Source organism: Schistocerca gregaria, unplaced genomic scaffold, assembly GCF_023897955.1.
Source record: "Schistocerca gregaria isolate iqSchGreg1 unplaced genomic scaffold, iqSchGreg1.2 ptg000205l, whole genome shotgun sequence".
NCBI lineage: Eukaryota > Metazoa > Arthropoda > Insecta > Orthoptera > Acrididae > Schistocerca > Schistocerca gregaria.
Genome location: NW_026061740.1, coordinates 1,244,878 through 1,250,049, shown reverse-complemented (window position 1 = coordinate 1,250,049; position 5,172 = coordinate 1,244,878).

The following is a 5,172-nucleotide window of genomic DNA, read 5'->3' as shown; positions in this document are numbered from 1 at the left end:
ATGCGGAGTCACTAAAAGCACCATAGTAGAACACAGATGAAGCATCTAAGTTGATGTAATAGCCAGTAAGGAGTAGTACAATTCAAGTTTTAGGTATCGAATATTGAATTTTCTGCTGGCTTTGGTGCCTTGGACATGAGGTAGGAGCTTACGATTCTGCATGAAAGGAGGGCTAGCAGCCGAGTTGCACGGGAGAATGTAAAAAGTGTTCATATGTAGTAAAAACCTGAGAAATCCGTCCGTTTTCGTCATTTGTTATCGAATCGACTTAAAGCCAGATCGTCACATTGGCCCCTCTTCTCTCTGAAACGGTTGTACTTATCGTCTGCAAAGCTATGTCGCGTGCTGCGGTATGCGGAGTCACTAAAAGCACCATAGTAGAACACAGATGAAGCTTCTAAGTTGATGTGATAGCCAGTGAGAAGTAGTACAATTCAAGTTTTAGGTATCGATTATTGACTTTTTAGCTGGCTTTGGTGCCTTGGACATGAGGTAGGACTTTAAGATTGTGCATGAAAGGAGGACTAGCAGCCGCGTTGCACGGGAGTATGTGAAAAGTCTTCATATGTAGTAAAAACCTGAGAAATCCGTCCCCTTTTATTCATTTGTTATCGAATCGACTTAAAGCCAGATCGTCACATTGGCCGCTCTTCTCTCTGAAACGGTTGTACTTATCGTCTGCAAAGCTATGTCGTGTGCTGTTGTATGCGGAGACACTAAAAGCACCATAGTAGAACACAGATAAAGCTTCTAAGTTGATGTAATAGCCAGTAAGGAGTAGTACAATTCAAGTTTTAGGTATCGATTATTGACTTTTTAGCTGGCTTTGGTGCCTTGGACATGAGCTATGTCCTTAAGATTCTGCATGAAAGGAGGACTAGCAGCCGAGTTGCATGGGAGAATGTGGAAAGTGTTCATATGTACTAAAAATCGGAGAAATCCGTCCGTTATCGTCATTTGTTATCGAATCAACTTGAAGCCAGATCGTCACATTGCACGCTCTTCTCTCTGAAACGGATGTACGTATCGTCTGCAAAGCTATGTCGCGTGCTGCAGTATGCGGAGACACTAAAAGCACCATAGTAGAACACAGATGAAGCTTCTAAGTTGATGTAATAGCCAGTAAGGAGCAGTACAAATCAAGTTTTAGGTATCGAATATTGAACTTTTAGCTGGCTTTGGTGCCTTTGACATGAGCTAGGACCTTAAGATTCTGCATGAAAGGAGGACTAGCAGCCAAGTTGAACGGGAGCATGCGAAAAGTTTTCATATGTAGTAAAAACCTGAGAAATCCGTCCGTTTTCGTAATTTATTATCGAATCGACTTAAAGCAGTGCGTCACATTGGCCGCTCTTCTCTCTGAAACGGTTGTACTTATCGTCTGCAAAGCTATGTCGCGTGCTGCGGTATGCGGAGACACTAAAAGCACCATAGTAGAACACAGATTAAGCTTCTAAGTTGTAATAGCCAGTAAGAAGTAGTACAATTCAAGTTTTAGGTATCGATTATTGACTTTTTAGCTGGCTTTTGTGCCTTTGACATGAGCTAGGACACTAAGATTCCGCATGGAAGGAGGACTAGCAGCCGAGTTGCATGGGAGAATGTGAAAAGAGTTCATATGTAGTAAAAACCTGAGAAAACCGTCCATTTTCGTCATTTGTTATCGAATCGACTAAAAGCCAGATTGTCACATTGGTCCCTCTTCTCTCTGAAACGGTTGTACTTATCGTCTGCAAAGCTATGTCGTGCGCTGCGGTATGCGGAGACACTAAAATCACCATAGTGGAACACAGATGAAGCTTCTAAGTTGATGTAATAGCCAGTAAGAAGTAGTACAATTCAAGTATTAGGTATCGATTATTGACTTTTTAGCTGGCTTTGGTGCCTTGGACAAGAGCTACGTCCTTAAGATTCTGCATGGAAGGAGGACTAGCAGCCGAGTCGCATGGGAGAATGTGAAAGGTGTTCATATGTAGTAAAAACCTGAGAAATCGGTCCTTTTTCGTCAGTTATTATCGAATCAACTTGAAGCCAGATCGTCACATTGCCCGCTCTTGTCTCTGAAACGGTTGTACTTATCGTCTGCAAAGCTATGTCGCGTGCTGCGGTATGCGGAGTCACCAAAAGCACCATAGTAGAACACAGATGAAGCTTCTAAGTTGATGTAATAGCCAGTAAGGAGTAGTACAATTCAAGTTTTAAGTATCGAATATTGACTTTTTAGCTGGCTTTGGTGCCTTGGACTTGAGCTAGGACCTTAAGATTCTGCATGAAAGGAGGACTAACAGCCGATTTGCACGGGAGAATGCGAAAAGTTTTCATATGTAGTAAAAACCTGAGAAATCCGTCCGTTTTCGTAATTTATTATCGAATCGACTTAAAGCAGTGCGTCACATTGGCCGCTCTTCTCTCTGAAACGGTTGTCCTTATCGTTAGCAAAGCTATGTCGCGTGCTGCAGTATGCGGAGACACTAAAAGCACCATAGTAGAACACAGATGAAGCTTCTAAGTTGATGTGATAGCCAGTGAGAAGTAGTACAATTCAAGTTATAGGTATCGATTATTGACTTTTTAGCTGGCTTTGGTGCCTTGGACATGAGGTAGGACCTTAAGATTGTGCATGAAAGGAGGACTAGCAGCCGCGTTGCACGGGAGTATGTGAAAAGTGTTCATATGTAGTAAAAACCTGAGAAATCCGTCCCCTTTTATTCGTTTGTTATCGAATCGACTTAAAGCCAGATCGTCACATTGGCCGCTCTTCTCTCTGAAAAGGTTGTACTTATCGTCTGCAAAGCTATGTCGCGTGCTGCGGTATGTGGAGACACTAAAAGCACCATAGTAGAACACAGATGAAGCTTCTAAGTTGATGTAATAGCCAGTAAGGAGTAGTACAATTCAAGTTTTAGGTAGCGAATATTGAATTTTTAGCTGGCTTTGGTGCCTTGGACTTGAGCTAGGACCTTAAGATTCTGCATGAAAGGAGGACTAACAGCCGATTTGCACGGGAGAATGCGAAAAGTTTTCATATGTAGTAAAAACCTGAGAAATCCGTCCGTTTTCGTAATTTATTATCGAATCGACTTAAAGCAGTGCGTCACATTGGCCGCTCTTCTCTCTGAAACGGTTGTCCTTATCGTTAGCAAAGCTATGTCGCGTGCTGCGGTATGCGGAGACACTAAAAGCACCATAGTAGAACACAGATGAAGCTTCTAAGTTGATGTAACAGCCAGTAAGAAGTAGTACAATTCAAGATTTAGGTATCGATTATTGACTTTTTTGCTGGCTTTGGTGCCTTGGACATGAGCTAGGACCTTACTATTCTGCATGAAAGGAGGACTAGCAGCCAAGTTGCACGGGAGGATGCGAAAAGTGTTCATATGTAGTAAAAACCTGAGAAATCCTTCCGTTTTCGTAATTTATTATCGAATCGACTTAAAGCAGTGCGTCACATTGGCCGCTCTTCTCTCTGAAAAGGTTGTACTTATCGTCTGCAAAGCAATGACGCGTGCTGCGGTATGCGGAGACACTAAAAGCACCATAGTAGAACACAGATGAAGCTTCTAAGTTGATGTAATAGCCAGTAAGAGGTAATACAATTCAAGTTTTAGGTATCGAATATTGACTTTTTAGCTGGCTTTGGTGCCTTGGACATGAGCTAGGACCTTACGATTCTGCATGAAATCAGGACTAGCAGCCGCGTTGCACGGGAGTATGTGAAAAGTGTTCATATGTAGTAAAAACCTGTGAAAACCGTCCATTTTCGTCATTTGATATCGAATCGTCTGTAAGCCAGATCGTCACCTTGGCCCCTCTTCTCTCTGAAACGGTTGTACTTATCGTCTGCAAAGCTATGTCGTGTGCTTCGGTATGCGGAGACACTAAAATCACCATATTGGAACACAGATGAAGCTTCTAAGTTGATGTAATAGCCAGTAAGAAGTAGTACAATTCAAGTTTTAGGTATCGATTATTGACTTTTTAGCTGGCTTTGGTGCCTTGGACATGAGCTATGTCCTTAAGATTCTGCATGAAAGGAGGACTAGCAGCCGAGTTGCATGGGAGAATGTGAAAGGTGTTCATATGTAGTAAAAACCCTAGAAATCGGGCCTTTTTCGTCAGTTGTTATCGAATCAACTTGAAGCCAGATCGTCACATTGCCTGCTCTTCTCTCTGAAACGGTTGTACTTATCATCTGCAAAGCTATGTCGCGTGCTGCGGTATGCGGAGTCACTAAAAGCACCATAGTAGAACACAGATGAAGCTTCTAAGTTGATGTAATAGCCAGTAAGGAGTAGTACAATTCAAGTTTTAGGTATCGAATATTGAATTTTCTGCTGGCTTTGGTGCCTTGGACATGAGGTAGGAGCTTACGATTCTGCATGAAAGGAGGGCTAGCAGCCGAGTTGCACGGGAGAATGTAAAAAGTGTTCATATGTAGTAAAAACCTGAGAAATCCGTCCGTTTTCGTCATTTGTTATCGAATCGACTTAAAGCCAGATCGTCACATTGGCCCCTCTTCTCTCTGAAACGGTTGTACTTATCGTCTGCAAAGCTATGTCGCGTGCTGCGGTATGCGGAGTCACTAAAAGCACCATAGTAGAACACAGATGAAGCTTCTAAGTTGATGTGATAGCCAGTGAGAAGTAGTACAATTCAAGTTTTAGGTATCGATTATTGACTTTTTAGCTGGCTTTGGTGCCTTGGACATGAGGTAGGACTTTAAGATTGTGCATGAAAGGAGGACTAGCAGCCGCGTTGCACGGGAGTATGTGAAAAGTCTTCATATGTAGTAAAAACCTGAGAAATCCGTCCCCTTTTATTCATTTGTTATCGAATCGACTTAAAGCCAGATCGTCACATTGGCCGCTCTTCTCTCTGAAACGGTTGTACTTATCGTCTGCAAAGCTATGTCGCGTGCTGCGGTATGCGGAGACACTAAAATCACCATAGTGGAACACAGATGAAGCTTCTAAGTTGATGTAATAGCCAGTAAGAAGTAGTACAATTCAAGTTTAAGTATCGATTATTTACTTTTTAGCTGGCTTTGGTGCCTTGGACATGAGCTATGTCCTTATGATTCTGCATGAAAGGAGGCCTAGCAGCCGAGTTGCATGGGAGAATGTGAAAAGTGTTCATATGTAGTAAAAACCTGAGAAATCCGTCCGTTTTCGT